The following is a 16,893-nucleotide window of genomic DNA, read 5'->3' as shown; positions in this document are numbered from 1 at the left end:
GCAGCGTCTGTAAACCAGAGAGTGGGTCCCCACCAGACCCGGAGCAGGCCAGACACCCCAACCTTGCACTTCCAGCCTCCAGCACTGTGAGGAATGCATTTCTGCTGTTTACGCTGCCCAGTCTACAGGACTTTCGTGCTAGCAGCCGGCAGACTGAGACAAAGCTCGCGGTACCTGGGAAGAAAGCAGGTGGTCACGGCCTGTATCTTTGGTCCAGCTCAGGGCCTGACACATTCCAAGACTCAGCAGAGGGCTGATGAATCACTAAGTAGCGTTTAAGCAAGCGTCAAGAAGTTGTTAATGATTTCACTGCAGAAGACAACAGCGGAGACTCACGCGATACCATATACTTGGTAACTAACATACGGGGACAAGGCTGGGTTCCTCGGCCCAGGATGTCTTTTTAAACGGAGAAATTGGCAGCCCGTTTTGAAGAAAAACGTAATACCTTGCCAGACAAAGGATGTAGTTGTCCTTCGGTTTTTCGTGCCTAGAAGACCAAATGCGTAAATGCACATCTTATTTTTGGCTATGAGACCCGACACGGACAGCAAACTCCAAGGGGAACCCTCTGCAAAGGCACACGCGTGACTGATCTCAGACTCAGCAGGACTCCACGTCCCCACACATTTCCCAGAATGCGTCAGAGGCTGCGTGCGTGACTGAGTCTAGAGAAGCTTTACCTGAAACACCGAGTGTGTGTGCTGAAGGCACCGACACAAAGAAGAGAGAGTGGTGGACTAACAGGCTTGTGAAGGGAGCCTACAAGCCCTGGGAACGATCACAGACTGAGAATTTTAAACTATCGTGAAGTTGTCATAGGCACTTTCTGGCTAAACTCCAAAAGTTTGACTGAAACGAGTGCTGTTATGTTTTTTTTAATGAAAAAGAAATCTGTTGCAAGACAAAAGAGAGTGTGGGGGTGGGGGGGGTGGGGGGGGAGGGTGGCGAAGGGAGAATTCTTTCATTAAAAATAAGGCCAAGTCTATGCCCAGACTAGCTGGTGCCCCCACCCTGTGTCACCCCAAAGGATGTACTTAGTACACGAACTATCACTGCCACAGGATAAGTGTTCTAGACAAAGAAGCATCTACCTGACACTGGATGGAATACATGCTGGCTATGACCTTAAGAAAAATCTGAGCAAGTGCCAGTGTAATAGCTCCCTTTCCAAAAGGGCAAATGCAGACGACGTAAGTACGTTACAGGCGAGCAGACAGAGGAACAGGTGAGGACGTGCACCCCCAAGCAAGGGCATTAATGGAGATGCCAAGACCCTGCCCACACCCGCTTCCAGTGCCCCTTCTGGTCACGTGTGGCAACCCCCCTCTACTGCTACACCAAGTAAGGGGCTTTGGTGTAGAGGTGAGGAACCATTTTCTTTTCCTCCTCAATGTGAAGGCGGACATTCAGATTTCAGGGAAATATTTTTTTGAGAACCATGTTACAAATCACCTTCAAAATTCAGAACAGGGAATATAAAGTATAATTTAAAACAAAAAAAATTGTTTTAACTTTTATTAAATTTCTTGGGGTGACATGGTATCAATTTCAGGTGTGCTACTTTATGATACGACATCTGTACACACAATTGTGAGCTCACCACCCAAAGTCTAGTCTCCTTCCCTCACACCAGGTATGTGACCCCCCTTTACCCTCTTCGCCCTCCCCACCTCTCTTCCTCTCTGGTCACCACCATTCTGTTGTCTGTGTCTGTGAGTTTGTTTGTTGCTTTTCATTTTATGTCCCACATGTGAGTGAAATCACACGGTTCTTGTCCTTTTCCATCTGACTGATCTCACTTAGGATGGTATCCATGTTGTCGCAAATGGCAGTGTTTCATCTTTTCTTGTGGCCAAGTAACAGGCCACTGTATATACACCACCTCTTCTTTATCCAATCATCCCGAGGAACACTTGGGTTGTTTCCACGGCTTGGCTATTGTGAATAACGCCGCAATAAACATAGGGGTGAAGATATCTTTACGAATAAGTGTTTTCAATTTTTGGGAGTAGATACCCAGAAGACGACTGCTGGGTCATAAGGTAGTTCTATTCTTAATTTTTTGAGGAATCTCCATACTAGTTTCCATAGTGGCTGCACCAATTTACTATCCCACCAACAGGGGGATTTTCTTCACATCCTCGCCCACCCTTGTTATCAAATTTCAATGAGATATTAGGGGCCAGGCCAGGGAAGAATGATCCAGAGGTCATCTGTGATTCCTGAAATGGAGGCGGGAGGGAAACAAGGGAGAAGCAACGGCTGGGTGTCTGGCCCAGGCTTGGATGCTGCCTTCTCCAGATCCCCCCACCCAGCCCCTGGTTGTGAGGCTGTGCGTCCCCTTCGCACTTTCATCCCAAGTCACCCTTTCCGCTTGTCCCCATCAAGTGAGCTCAACACTTCTGGGTCTCACGTCTGCCTCTGTAGTATTTCAGGCATTTGCATTTGACTTTGGAATGCCATGAAAAGTTCTCCTCAAATGATCTTTGTTTGTTTGTACCTTGACTAGCTTCTAGCTTCTCAGCTGTTATTTGGGTTTTCCCATGCTTTGTTTTCTTTACGGGTGCCTGTGGCAGTTAAGAAGGCACGCTGCAGGTGGGATGGAATGGAACCCTTTTGCTCTCAGGCACTCGGATGAGAAAGAGTTGGATCCTTAAGCTGGTCGCCTCCATCTTCTATCTACTGTCCCTTTCCTCTCATATTACAGCTAATTCACTGCTCTCTACAGGGATCCCTATTAATCAGGTCGGATTTAATTTCTGAACTCCAGGCGATGTCCTGAATTCCACAGTAATGCAGTGCCCAATCCTCAAGAGGTAGAATCACATGACTAAAGTAGAAATAAAACTGGGAATAGAAATAAAACTATTATTTCTCTGGAAGGAAGTCTGGAATGTACAATTAAAAACAATAAAGGTGAAGAAGTAAGACTACACACAGAGACATTTATTGCTTTTACGCTGGTAGTCAGTTGGAAGACCTCAGACAAATCACTTGAATTTGTTGGGTCTCAAGTTTTCTCACTGATAAAATGATGGTATCGTATTGGAGGCTCCTTTCAGGTGAAGACTAAGACCTTCTGCACTAACGTTGGGGCCAGTTACGGAGCATCCTACCATCGCGCCTGAGGTCTTTCCTTCCACTCATGCCTTCTGATGCTGGAAGGTCTTGCACTGGAATGTTTACAGGAATCTACCTTCTTTGAATCCAAATGCATTTGGAGCATGAAAGGGTAACAACACACCCCAATGAAGTGTTTCTATCCTACAAAAACAAACCTCCAATTCTGCTGTAAATAAAGAGAGCTTAAGGATATGAGATTTAATAACTCCAGGGGTAAGAAATATGTCACTTTTTTTGTTATAAAAATATTTTGAGTAGCACCAAATTTAGAATTTTAGAGGACTGTATTATTGTCGAGTATCTCAATAATCTATAATTTGGCACATTCTTTGGAGGAATGTTACAAAATAGAATGTTCAAAAGTACTGCGGAAAAGACGACGCCATGCGTACGAGTTATTTAATGATCACCAGGCCAATTCCTTGCTTTAAACACACCGACAAAGCTTTTGTAAGATGCATGCAGTCCCGCTGATGGTTTCATTTAGTATCCAGCATCCGTAACGGCCCTCACCTGTGTTCTAACAAGTACCCCCATAATCCTGGACTCCAGCAAAGCCACCTCCCTTACTGTGAGATGTCCCACCATAAATCTGAGAGGCTAATAAATAAAGATCAAGGTCACGATACTCCCAGGAACTTGTCGCCCAGCTGGGAATAACCATCAACTACCCACATGTAATCTTCAGTTCACAAATGCCTTCTGTGGCCCTCGTTAGCGAATGTCCTCTGTAACAAGGCCACTCTCTCCCCATTAACTACTTACATTAATGTCCGTCATTAAGACCCATTTCAGTCACTGCGCCGGAACGACAGCTATTTCCAATTCTGATTTATTAGGTTGGTGCAAAAGTAATTGTAGTTTAAAAGGCTAAAAATAATTGCAAAAACCACAATTACTTTTGCACCACCCTAATACATAGTGTTTCGATTCATTACAGAGAATTCCTGTCCTTTCGTCCTGAAAACTGGCTCAAAGAAAATATGGGTTGCCTAAATGTCACGATGCTGCAACTGGTGGTGGTTTCAAATAACCCTATTGACCAGTTTTGAATATTTAAATTAACATTCTCAGATGCCTCCAGGTAGGGTTTCCAGGTAATTTATTGTCTGAAGCAGGACCTTTTGAGATGAAAAGAGAAACTTGCTAATAATTAGGCCAAGACCACAGGCATACATGGGGGCTGTCCCCAGCACTTAGGGACATGTGGGTCCCCTCTGTGTCCCTGCTAGGTCCCTCCTAACTAGTTTTGTGTATGCTTTGCAAACTTCCATCCAATTAAGTTCAAGGAGTAGGTGCTTTGTATTTTAAAGACTCCCTTCAAAAAATTAAATTTTTGATGGGAATTAAACTGGGTCTCTAGTGGTACAAGAAGGAGAAGTATATGTATGTGTCTTGAACCGTTAGTGCCAAATTCTGAAATCTAAATACTTTTTAGAGAAGTCTGACATATTTCAAAACAACTGAGACTCCAGCTTGGCAAAGTAAAGCGACAACTGTTGAGAATGATCTAACACCTCTACTAAGACCATAAGCAAAGTGATCAAACTGAAATCAGGTTTGCAAGTGGGTTCAGTGGTCAGCAGCAGTGACAGGGGAAGGAGGAGTGGGCCCTTATTTGCAGTCAGAAAACTGTATCTGAACTCCCATCTCTGCTTCTGACTAACATGTGACCTTGGTGGAGTCACGTAAGCTTTCCAGACATCACCTTCTGTTCTCGCCATAGATAAAGCAGCAAATGTGTCCGCATTCTGAACAATGAATGTACACAGAACTATTTTTAAATGAACGAAGTCTTATGCTAACATGGCACCAAATACTTACTGAACACTCACGTGGAGGGCAGGGGAAATTCAAAAGGTCACGTACAAAGAAAGGATAAGCACGCACGCAAGATAAAGCACAGAGCAGATGGCATTACAACCCCAGCCCTGGGCCTGCGCACGAGGGCGCTTTGAAGGGTTCTCTCCAAAGGGGTCTCGAGAACCCGACTCACAGGACGTGCCCGGGTCCTATGAGTTTACATGTCTCCTCACAATGCTCCTTCCTAACCCCAGTCAGTATGTGACCACATACCAGCTCTCACACGTGACTGACAAATCCGTACGCTGGAGTCTAGGGGAATCACCATAAAGAAATAAATAAATACATACACACAAAATGAAAAACAAACTTAAGTTCACAAGGCAGGAGGGCCTGGCGCGCAGGCCGGGAGCTGGGAGAACAGAAACACACACAAATACAGGGCAAGTGTGGTCAGCTCTTCTGATTTTTAAGGAGCAGCTGGAAATCTCCTAACCATGAAGAACTAGCAACCAGTTCAAATTTGAAAGAGAGAGACAGAGACAGAAAGAGAGAGAAATGTGAGCCAAAACACAACTGTGGGCCAAATATGGCCTACCAGTTCACTCCCTTCTACGATTTTTTTTTTTTGAAAGTGTCTTCCTGATTTGTTGTGGGATATTATTTCATAGAAAGACATTTTACACTATTTTAACCTACCACATTTATCAAGTAATCTCTCTTACAAACAAAAAATCGAAAGATTCAAGCAGTCTTCAAACGATGACGTCTAATGACTTGGGACAACCCGCTGGAGTGGCTGTCACCAGATAAGGCCACCAGACAGGGCAGTAAGGCCAGTGAGTGAGTGGGGGACAAGAACAAAGCCCAACTGCTGTCCACTCGAGTCTCCCAAAGTACGGCTACTGCTTTAGGCCCCGCCGGTATGAAACGCAGCAGCTCACTCTCACGTGCAAGCCGGCCTGACAGTATCCGTCGTGGACACAGTATTAAGTGTGTGCAGTGTGTGCAGGGGGACGAGAGGGACACCCCCAGGCTCACCTTACCCTGTGGGGTTATGGACTCCAGGTGTGTCATCTCTGACGCACGGAAGTCTGAGAGGGGATTCTCACTTCACAATTACCACACAGAGGCACGAGCTCTACAAGTTTTCTTTCAAAAAAGATCGTAAGAAAAGCTGCGCTGGCGGGAGCTGGGAAGGGTACAAGCATGAAAGGGACCGCTTTCCGGGAGGGACGGAGCTATTAGTGTTCTAAAGCCCACAGTGTTTCATTGCCACAGAAGTAATCTAGTTATTTTCAAAACATAGACAACCAACAAAGCAGCAAAGGCAACACAATGGGGCAAGGACAGTCTTTTCAACAAATGGTGCTGGAACAACTGGACATCCACGTGCAAAAAAAAAAGAAAAAAAAAGAATCAATTTAGACAAAGACCAAACCCTTCACAAAAATTAACTCAAAATAGATCATAGTGCTAAATGTAAAACACTAAACTCTGCAACACCTAAAAGGTAACAGGAGAAAACCTAGATTCCTTGGTTAGGGTGATGACTTTTTAGATCCCACACCACAGATAGGACCCATGAAAAGAGACAACTTCATTAAAATTAAAAACTTCTCTGCAAAAGATACTGTCAAGAGAATGAGAAGAGAAGGCCCCAACAGGGAAAAGGTATCTGCCAAAGACATCGGAGAGAGCACTTAATCCAAAACAGACAAAGAACTCTTAAAACTCAACACTAACAAACAACCTGATTAAAAAGGGGGCAAAAACACCTTAACAGACCTTTCACCAAAGATACAGATGGCAAGTCAGCACATGAAAAGATGTTCAACATCGCATGTCATCAGGCAATCACAAATTAAAACAATGAGCTCCCACTACACACTTATTAAAATGACCAAAATTCAAAACACTGACAACACCAAATGCTGGCGAGGATGTGGAGCAACGGAAACTCTCTTTCATTGCTGGCGGGACGCAAACTGGGACGGCCGCTTTGGAAGGCAGTTTCTTACAAACTGCCAAGGTTCTTACAAAACGAAACATACTCTTACCATAAGATCTGGCCATCACATTCCTTGGTATTTTCCCAAATGAATCGAAAACCTTATGTCTCGCACAGGGATGTCTATGGCAGCTTTCCTCATAACCGCCACAACGTGGAGGCAAACAAGGTGTCCTTCAGGATGCAAACGGATACACGGGGGTCCATCCGGACGATGGACTATTGTTCAGCCTAAAAAGGAATGAGCTATGAAGCCATGAGAAGACACGGAGGAACCTTAGATGCATGTCATTAAGTGAAAGACGCCACTCTGAAAGGGCCACATGCTGTATGATTCCAACCGTGTGACATTCTGGAAAAGGAAAAACTGTGGAGAATGTAAAAGATCAGCGGTTGGCAGCAGTGGGTGGGGGGTGAACAGGCAGAGCACAGACGGTTTTTAGGGCAGTGACACTTCTCTGTGTGATACTGTGGACACATGTCATCACACCTTTGTCCAAACCTACGGAACGTGCACCACCCAGAGTGACCCTAATGTAAACTATGGCTTCTGGGCGATGATGACAGGTCAGTACAGGCGTGTCAGCTGTCACAAACGGACCACTCTGGTCTGGGATGCTGGTAGTGGGGGCGGGGGGAGGGGAATTCTCTGCACCTTCTGTACAGTTTAGTTTTGAACCTAAAACTGCTCTTAAAAAGAAAGTGTATTAATTTAAAAACCACATAGGCAATTTATTAGGAAAAGAATCTTCAAATTATGTGTTAATTACCATGGATTCTAGGGGGAATCAGCTAATCCTTTTTCTGTGGCTTTTTATTTATAATCAATTCTTTCATCCATTCCTTCATTCACCCGTGCACTCACTGCTGTAGGCAAAAAAAACCTTTAAAGGAATATATAAAATACACTAAATTTCAAATCCTTTGGGGAAAGAGGTAGGTGGAAATACAAAGCAAGTAATTAACAATTCACAATGAGTAAGACCTTTCGTACTTTTAGACAGTAATCTACACTAAAATGCCCTTTATAGAAAGGAGAAGATCTATTTTTTGAGCATCTAAGCATTTACCATGAGACGCCATGCTTGTCTCTCTTCCGTTCTCTCCAAACATGCACACGGTCATTCAATGCCTCACAGCTTCACACCCCTTAGGAGCAAAACCTATTACTGCACTGGGTGCCTTGCGCCAAGTAACTGGCCGATAAGTACTTGCGGAATAAATGAACGAACGGCTATTGTTTCTCTCATGATACAGATGAGGACAAAGACCCACTACCGGTAACAATGTTAGCGTCTCCGGCCGATATTTAACCACCACCAGGAAAGAGAAGCACCACACGCACCAGAAGAGCTAACGCCTCAGGAAAGAGGACCCACGTTCAATTCAGCACGCCTAATGGGCCCACCCGAAGACACCCCTGCGTACCCCAAAACCCACCCCTCATACGGCCAAATAGCCTTCGGAGCCTGGCAGGCGGGCGGCCAAGGAAAAGCGTCTCTGCCAGGGAAGGAAACTGGAGCAGAGACTGAGGGCAGCAAGGGGTTCGGGCAGTCGGTCAAGGTCGGAGGACAGGCTGCGTCCCTCCAGAACAGTCATTTCTTGGGCAAACAGGACTCACCTGCTCTGCTCACCGGGGAGCCACCCTGGGGCTCTCGCCACACGGCAGGCCTTCTGCCTCCACAGTGGGCCAGCATCTCCGCACGGGCTGTGGCCGGGCTCCCTCGCGTGCGCAGTGGGCATGCACGCGAGTGTCCTAATGGCACGAGCAATGAGGCTCACAGGCTAGAAACGACGGCCCCATCTCTCTGAACAGCACAGAAACTCCGGGGGACCAAATTCTGATCAGAACAAGCTGAAGAGCTAACAAGAGTGACGACGTCCCCTATGTAACGTGGCACAACGTGGCGTGCCTGTCACTAAGGAAGACCAGGTGACAGCACCAACCTTCCACATGGCGATGACGGGCACCTTCAGGAACCACCACTTCCCAAGAAAACCCGCTCTGGGTAACGAGCGCTGAGGGGAGCCCTGAGTCTCAGCACCGGGGTGGGGGTGGGCGACAGGGACAGTCACTGGCCCCCAGCATGGATTTCCACACCTCCCTCCGCTGCTGCTTCCAGGCAGCCGGCAGCTGCCCTACCTGGGCCCAGTGCAAGGACCAGGTGGGATCCAAACGCCGCCTGGTCGGCTTTTCAAGTGGAAATGACTCAACCCGAGTAAGCGGCTTCCCCCCAGTGCCATCTGGATGTAGTGACTGAGTTCTCGCAGTCAAACCATAAGTAGTACAGAAACTTAAGTCGTCTTTAATCCTTAAGTTAGAAAGAATGAAAAGAAAACCGTCCCTAAATGTAAGAATGGGTAGGTTTTCTTTTATGTTAATATTTATTTACACACGGGCCTCAAGTACTCAAATGAACAAGTTCATTCAAGGTGAAGCTATCTCAATGAATTAAATGGATTTACTCCCTTCTTTCTTACCTTATTCACACACCCACAGAACTTACACGGGTACCTCAGATGAGAAACACTTTAGCAGCCTAGGTGACACTTTAAAGTATTTCAAGATGATACATTGTCACTACTGCATTTATTCTAATTAATTCCACGGCCAGTACCACTATCTAGCCATCAGTTTTGCCCTTGTATTCCTGTGCCCTCTGTAATATTGTGCACCATTAAACATAACTAAGAATCAAGTACTAGAAAGAAAACAGGAGAACTGTAGTGTTTTTCCATCAGTCACTTCCAGAACTTTCTGCTTGTACTTGACATGGAACCACTGCACACACTGGGCCTCCAAGGCCCGCACACCCCCCTTTCTAATCTTGCTTCTATTTCTAAATTCGATCACAACCTCAACTCTGGGCGTGCATGTGACTGGCTGGGAGAACAGGGAGACAGTGAGAGCCCTGACGGGTGGACGGCGGGGGGAACCATTGATGCCTTTAAAAAGTCAAAATTCTATTTTTAAGAGTACACTTCTGAAAAGGCTGCCAAAAAAGGTAAGAGCTCATGTACTTCTCTGCTCCAAAGTTTCCAGAAGATTCCACAGTATGCGGAGTTCAGGGGGCTTTCGTGAATGTGGTCTTACAGTACCTCAGGAGCCTGCACGGTAAGCCACGGGAGTGAAGTGCCCTCTTACAGAAATATTTAAATCACCTAGAATTACTATTTGTAACTTTTTATTATAAAGCAATACATATTCATCATAAAATGCTAAAAAGAGGAGCAATCACTTACAAACTTACTCTTGCTAACATTTAAAAAATATTCATTCTAAGGCACACGCTCGTACTCACAAAGTGACTAAGAAAACTCATTATACTCTGCGAACTGCAGTCACAAGTACGGTGAGTGCTCACTTCACGTCGTCCGTAGGTCCTGCAACTTTCAGCGAAATGATGAGTAACAAAACCAATTTTTTTCCCACGGCTAATTGACGTGAACAAGGGTTAAGTTCCTATGACATTTCATCACTGTTACAGCAAAACGACGTTACTCAAGGATCTGCTGGGCATCGTATCTGAGTAATACTCCTACTTCTGACCATCTTGTTTTCCTGAAATAGCTAACGACACGAACAGCTAAATAATCACGCTATTCCACTACCTGTCAATCAGGACTTCAGCCAAAGAAAAAGAGACGCTGAAATTATAAGCTACAAGAAAAGCAAAACTTCCACAGACGTGAGAAAGCTTAAAGGCTAATGGTAAAGGAGTAAATCTTATGTTCAACCAAAGGCTTTTTACTTCTAGAACAAAATTCCTCATAAACAAATTGTCGGGGGTGGGGGTAAGAAGAGAGAATTTCACATAGATTCAAATTCAAGTTACAGACTATCTCACCCCACGTTAGTCAATATAAATTATGTACATATACACCGTGCAGATGTACATGGAAAATAAGCATGTTCTAACTAAGCCATGTAACAACTTATAAAACCCCACTAATATGAATTATTCTAGAAGGAAAAAAACCTCTTTCTTTCCCAGCCTCTTGCTCAGCTATTTTCTCGCGCCCCATGAGGTCCAAGTGTGAGGCGGCTGAAGGTCACTTTTGGAAACCATGGCAGTGTCCCAAGGTGAGATATTTAAGACGTTAAGTCCAGGCGTCAGCACTGAGCCACTGCAGAACCAAAGGCAGAGGGACGGCTTATGAGACAAGCCATGTTCACTGGCAGAGACCAAGCAAACTCCGAGAAGATGAAAGAAACATAAACTCTCTTCTTCCTCCCCAGCGACAACCAGTTAGTTACTACCTTAGGGTCCAATTCGTATCAAAATCAGTGAGAAAAGCCACACCACCAGAACACCACCCAGTGGTATTTCCATGCTGAGATCACGACTAATCCTGTAAGCTACAGAACAATTAGCCAAGGTGAGCAACGAAAGCTGTCATTGACATAGGACGGCTCTGGTTGCTTTTCAAACGCTCTAACATGTTACACTGGTGTCCGTAACCCATAACCCGAGCCGTTCACAAAGAACTCCAGGCGCATTCCTAGAGTCAGGGCACGTTTCGTTCTAATTATGTGTTTTCGTTTTTCCTTCTTCACACATATGGAGCTGTGCAAATACTCAAGAATCACAAACGGTGCTTTATTTCTTCCCAAAGAAGGTGGCATTCACCCAATTTGAGATTCTCCCTGAGATGATTGATAAATTTGACTGCACGCCCATTAATTATATTGCCGCTTTAAACAGCGGGTTAAGCTTCGATAACTAACAACAAGCCATTTCCATGATCCCCAAATGTCAGTTCAGTCACAAGTGCACCCCCAGTCTCAGGGTTCTGGTAAAGCTACAAGCTGCATAAAGGAGCCACCCTGGGGGAAACGTCCCATCTGGACTGATTTGCTGTTTCATACTGTATTTTGAGGATATTCACAAGTCCTTACATCCTACTGTTATACAGAACGATTTCCCAGGAGAGATCAATTTAGGTGAAGCATCTAAGGACACCCCAAACTATGGACTTTATGTCAAGTTAAATCATGAGAGCATCATACCATACAGCAAACATACAACCAAAACTACAAATAGAATACGCTGGCGACCAGTTCCTAACAGGCAATGAAACGCTTGTGAGAAGCCCATTTCCTTTTTGGGTCTCAAATTAGGAGCTTTTTAACCTAAAGGTCAATTGAGTTGCACTGCGTAATTGTATTTCCTAAATATCTGACCTTGGGTCACTGCCATGGTTTCCACAAGTGATCTGCAGACGCCTCACACTTGAACGTGAGAAACAAACACCCAGTCCGCAAAGAGAGACTGCTGCCCTGGGCTCACTACAGGACAGAAAGATTTCCTCTGCTGTGTGGCACAGGCTGTAACCTGATGTGTCCTCCCTCCCTCCACAGTGACAGACAGTGGCTGGGCTCTGGCTGCGCGCCTCTGTCCAGCTAGGTGTGACCACAGGGCCACGACCACAACCTCCGCTGAGGGGAGCGGTGTGCTCCCCTCCACCGCATGTCGCAGGAGTGCGCAGCGGTGCTGAGCCCTTCTGGAATCAGAAAGGATCCGTCTGCCTCCTGTGTTACCCATGGGGCCAAGGAGCAGGGGGACCTCAGTGTGACTGCAGGACGGCCGCTCACAGAAAAGGTGGCCCAACTGGTAGCTTCTGAGCAGCGTTGGATGTGTTATTTCTGCACTCTTGTGCCAACCCTGGGATCACTCCCATTTCACAGGGAAAAAGAGCTCTGAGAAACTGACCTGACAAGCAGACAGCCAGTAAAGATCTACAACCCTCACGTCGGTAACGAGGGCAGAGGTGGGAAGCCACAGCCCGCGGGGCCAGAGCCGGCCTGCTGCTTGTTGCAAATGTGACTGGAACCCAGCCACACTCATTCGTTTGGCTGCTGTCTATTGGGACCTTATGGCCCACAAAGCTTAAAATATTGACAGTCTGGCCCCTGACAGCAAGAGCTCACTGAGCCCAGACCCGGGGCCATCGCCACCCGCTGTCCCCACTTACTGGATGCCAGCCAGGTATGCAAAGGGCTTTTCCCAAACGCAACCCGTCCCTAAGTGGTGTTCTCCGTGCAGCCGGCATCTCCTTGCTCTCCGCTCCCTGCCGCCCAACCCACCACTTCTGACCAACTCAGGCCTTGTCCCCAAATGCAAGACACCCTGTCACATCTGTGGAAGCCATGCCTCTGGCTTCCCACCTTTCTCATTTTAACAGAATTCCTCCACAAAAACAAAGTCATTGCAAAACTGAAACTTTACCTACGTTCTTCAAAAACCAACACATTTACTTCCAGCTAAATTGAAAACCTGAAAGTAACACCACACAGGCAGCAAACACCAAGCATCAACTTCGGCATGCTTTCTACTTGCGGTATACATTTGTTCTACTTTGGTTTTGTGTGTAAAAGGCAGTTTCCAGAGCTAAAAACAGCCCTAGCACTCCCCAAAATAGAACCTCAAAGAACACGGACAGCAGAGCGTGTCCACCGGCCTGCAGCTGCATGGGACAGAGTCACGTCACTTAAGCTCTGGGACACATCTCTCAGAAGAGCTGGCTCTAGCAACCCTCAGTTTGGAGGGGGGGGGGGGATAAAGGGGAAGGTGAGGGGAGTAGAAAGCACAGTCGGTGACCACAAGATGGCCACGGGGTTACGAAAGTCAATTTGGGGAAGGTAATCAATAATGTTGTAAAGATTTTGTAGGGTATCCGATGGACACTTGTCTCGTTAGGGAGACCACCTCAGGGATGATGTAGATGCCTGATCACTGCACTGTACTCCTGAAGCTGAAGCTGAACAGTAATGAATGTCAACTACAAGTTTATATATATATTTACACATATATATATATATATATATATATATATATATATATATATATACACACACACTTACACACTTACAAGAAGCAGAGCACAGCATTAGGAATGCAGACAGTGGAAATGTAATGGCTCTGTGCGATGTCAGAGGGGTAGTGGATGGGGGGGTTGTCACTGTGTGAGGGATATAAATGATAAATGTCTATTACTGTTTTGTGCACCTGAAACTAATAAAAAAAAAAGGGGGAGGCAAAGTGCCTTTGCCCACAAGCCATGCAGGGGGTGAGCTAGCCAGGACTCTAGAGCAGAGAATAAGTTATGTGTTCATTCCAAACACGCATCACCGTTCAGGGGACAGTCTAGGGTGACTAAGACTAAATGCTGTCACATCTGCCATCATGTCAGGAGCCAGATTACATCTAGAATTTTTTCAGTTTTCATGAGTTTTTCAGTTTCAGGGTAAAAATAAGAGACGTTTGGACCAAAGGCTGCTGGCTATAAAGGAAATGATCAAGGCTCGCTGTTGTGATGCAAGAAGGGATGAGCCTGCCGTGCCTCTCCTGGGCTGTGTGTCCTGAAGCAAGTCTCAGTGTCATTGGGAAGTAGGGGCAGAGTCCCCGCCAGGGCTACAGTTCAGGGCAAATTAATAGTACGCACGAGATTAGCTCTTGAGGACAACAGTCGGGCAGTGACAGGGCTACCTGGCTGCTCCCTCCCTGCACCCCAAGTCTTCCGATGTGCAGTCTCCCACAGCCATCAGCCAGGCTCTTGGCTCCGCCCTCAGCACTTCTCACCAGGCCTCGGAGGAAACCTCGTCTTCCAGCCCCGGCTGCCTTCCTCCAGTCCTGGCGGGATGGTCTTTCAAACATGGAACTCTGGGCACTGGAGGCGGCTTGCTGGCTGATCACCCGAAAGAACTACCCTGTGTGTCCCCAGGTCCCCCGACATTCCAGCCGCCTCCAGCAGGCCGCATTCCGTGGCAGGCTCCCCTCTCCATACGTGGGACGCCCCGGCGCCGCCGGCCGCCCTGGGTAAGTCCTGCCCACCAGGCTCTCAGTCCTTCCCCGAGCCAGGGTCTATGGGGGCCGGTGCACTGCCTGTCACACACTATCCCATGCCCACTGCCCTCGCAGGATGTCCAGGGTACACATGCGTGTGTGTGTGTTGGGGGAAGGTATAGGGGAGACGGAAGATAAATCTCCCCTAATTCTTCTCACAGAGCAGTGACTCTCCACAAGGGGGGGTGCAGAGCGACCCCCACAGGCCACACAGCTACGCCCTCATGGCTCCCATCCCACAGGTTGGAGCCACACATCCACGAGTCCAGGGTGACAGAGGACACAGAACACTATTTAACTTCAATGCAAAGGCTTTCGTCAGTCGAACCACTTCTAAGAAAGTAAACAATTATCAAAAGCCTCGTACAAAGCTGCAGGGCATAAAAATTACCCGCTGGCAGAGTAAAGAAAACCACCATTGGACAAACGTCAGTCATTCAGGTAGGAATCATCAATGAATGCTCAAGTTAGTGGGTGGCGGTGAGAGGAGGAATAGTCTCAAAATATGTCCCTATAAAATGTGTACTAATTACTAACAGAAAACAGTAATTTTACAGTGGAAACGGGGCAATCAGTTAATCCTGCCCGCTGACACGGGCCTCCCGATATGATGCACTAGGACACACGTCACTTAGCCGGGGACACTGGAGACAAACCCAAACTGAGGGACCCTGCATGGCCGGTACTTTCTGACAACGTCAAGGTCATGAGTGGCATAGACAAGGTCAAGGTGAAAGGACACTTTATAGACACACATCAACTAAATGCTGCGTGTGTTCCTGGAGTGCAGCCTGGGCACTTGCATGGTTTTGTTTTCCGTTTTCTTCTTTCTCTTTTTAGTTCTTCGCTATGAAGGACGTAATTAGGACACCGGTGAAATAGGAGTAGAGTCTGTAGATTAGATAATAGTATTATGTCAATATTAATTTCCTGACGTTGATTATTGTACTGTATTTATGTGCGTGCATGTCCTTGTTCTTAGGAAGTCCACAAGGGCATTACGTCCGCAACTACGCTCACGTTTCCCGGAGCAATACACATGGGGGGGGCAAAACATGTACACGAGTGGACACTGTGGTCAGCGTTGCTCAAGCAGTAGTGTCCGGACGCTGATGGGAACCACTTTGAGCACCTCTTGTCATTGCAGACGTCACACGTGACTTGTATCCATTCATCTTTTGTTATCAGTATATATAGAGTATGACAATGTTAATACAGTTTTCATTTCTTAAAATGTGTATACATTCTTTTGGCACCCTCTGTACATAGAGGGGAAAAGGATAAGTGGACACGGTAAATGTTAACAACCAGGAAATGTGAGTGTAAGATACTGGGAGCTCTTGGTACTATTCTTGAAATTGTTCTAAGTCTAAAACTATTCCAAAATAAAAAAATTATCAAAAAAAGTGGTTACAAATGACAGTGATGGCTTTTTTATAATACGCCACACTCAGTCCACCAACAAATCATGCAATTATGGCAAAAGATTTCTTAAACATTCTTCAGTTGTTCAAAGAGATTTTCGGAAGTAAAAAGCAAGAAGCTTTGGATCTGCAATCTGTTTTTATTAAACCTAAGGTTTCAATATTTTATCTTTTGGATTTTTTTTTTTCCTTTTTCTTTTTTTTCCCAAGTAATCAACATGGCAATACCTCATTATATTCTTTGAGGTTTCCTGGACAAAAACCAGTTACTATTTCCGTCTCTAATTCATCCTTTTTGCCTGCTGTGCTGTGGGCATGACATCAATTTATTATAACCAATAATTTACAGTGCCTCCTAGTCACTAAATTACCACCATACACAGTGATGACTCAGAGGGAAAAAGACCAGTAAGTACTACTAGAAGCAGCATACTCATCAGTTGTTTCAGAAAAAGCCCGGTCCTTCTATTTCCCCTTATTATAAACAAAGTAGCTACCAATCTACACAGACTCTAGCGTTTCCTGACAGCTAGAGAAAACATACAGCTCTACCAGATTTTTATAGCTACGTGCTGAAAGATACACACTCAACCTAAAGGGCACTGTGAGGGCCAAACTGTTATAAATCTGACATTCCTAGAGCTCACTATTAGTATTAGCCGTTCTGACACTTAGGCACACA

General features: G+C 45.9%; 1 protein-coding gene across 1 annotated transcript in view; it reads right to left on the bottom strand.

Annotated features, from left to right (window-relative positions):
• CHSY1 (chondroitin sulfate synthase 1) overlaps positions 1-16,893 on the bottom strand; it is a 58,318-nt gene that overhangs the window by 3,687 nt on the left and 37,738 nt on the right. The gene's annotated exons all lie outside the window — the stretch shown is intronic.

The sequence above is a fragment of the Rhinolophus sinicus genome, chromosome 13, assembly GCF_057876585.1.
Source record: "Rhinolophus sinicus isolate RSI-liver-muscle chromosome 13, RSI-T2T, whole genome shotgun sequence".
Taxonomy (NCBI): Eukaryota; Metazoa; Chordata; class Mammalia; order Chiroptera; family Rhinolophidae; genus Rhinolophus; species Rhinolophus sinicus.
The sequence above is the reverse complement of the archived record's forward strand: the minus strand, read 5'-3'. Positions and strand labels throughout refer to the sequence as shown.